The sequence below is a fragment of the Oryzias melastigma genome, linkage group LG9, assembly GCF_002922805.2.
Source record: "Oryzias melastigma strain HK-1 linkage group LG9, ASM292280v2, whole genome shotgun sequence".
Lineage (NCBI taxonomy): Eukaryota > Metazoa > Chordata > Actinopteri > Beloniformes > Adrianichthyidae > Oryzias > Oryzias melastigma.
Window position 1 is genome coordinate 13,127,789 of NC_050520.1, and position 1,340 is coordinate 13,129,128.

Consider the following 1,340-nt stretch of genomic DNA (forward strand, 5'->3'; position numbering starts at 1 on the left):
AAAAAAATCTGTTTACGTAATATTTTAGCAACATGCTAAAGTTTTTTTTTTAATCTACTGAGGCTTTTAAGCTAGTTTAAAATTTAGCTTCTATTTTAGAAACATGCTAACATTTTTGACTAATTTAGTTTACAAAGGAATTTTAACATGTTTTGGAGTTTAGCTCATATTTAAGCAACGCACTACACGTTCTTGCAAAATTGGCATGTATTAATGCTTTTTAAGCAATTCTACTACACATTTTTCAGAAAATAAGCTTAACTTCAGCGCTCTTTCTTAGTTCTTTAATGAAATTTCCAGTGTTTTAACATATTTAACACATTTTGCTAATAAATTTTGCGTTATCAGCAAATTCCTTCAGCAATTAAAGTCAATTGTGTCAGCATTTTCAGCTAAAAGCTTCAGCATTTTCAGCAACTACTTTCAGCAAAAATCATTCGTTCTAGCATTATTGCAGGTAATGCAACTTTTGTAGTTTTTGAATTGCTTGAATCCTGAACTGTATAAAATAGTAAAGAATCAGCGGAAAGTATTTATTTCTGATACTTTTGACAGTTCTCCAATGTGTTTACAGCAGGTGATGTAAAATAGAACAAATATATTATATGTAATTTATTTATTTTTATAATTAACTTAGATATTACAGTCTATAAATGTTCAAACACTTATTAAAAGTTTAGTAACAATACAGTTATTGTCAATTATAGTTTGTACTTTTGAGCCTTAAATATTATTTCTTACTCAAAATAGAGTATATATACATCTTTAAATATTATTTTACAATTATTATAAATAATATCAATATAATTACAATAAAATAAACCTTTGTTCTGAATCTTTTTCTTAGCTGTATTTAAAAGATTTCTACTAGAACTTAACAGTGAAATTGTTCTGTTTTGTTCTTCCAAAAAACTATCAAGTAAATCCCAATAAAAATATATATTTTTTAGCTGAGTTGTTCTGCACTTTCCAAACAAATGTGTCTGTCCTCAACAGATCAAACATTCATAAAGTTCATCTCAGAGAACACGAACAGGCTGACCGGAAAACTGTAAAACCTTGAAAAATGTTTGCAGTCCTAACCAGAAATTATTATTTTTTTACTTTTCTTTGTTTTAACCTTTTGAAATGTGAGGTTTTCATTGAAGGTTCTGAACAAACAAGTGCTGACATTTTTCCAAACTCAAAGTGACCTTTTATGGAGAAAAAATAAAAGCTTTGTCTGAAAGAAAGTTCAGAAAAACTTTGGCACATTTAACAGCCTTGAAGGGCTGTAATAGTTTAAATGGTTTAATTTTGGTGGGATTTGCTGCTTCCGGGTCTGTGTGTGTGTGTGTGTG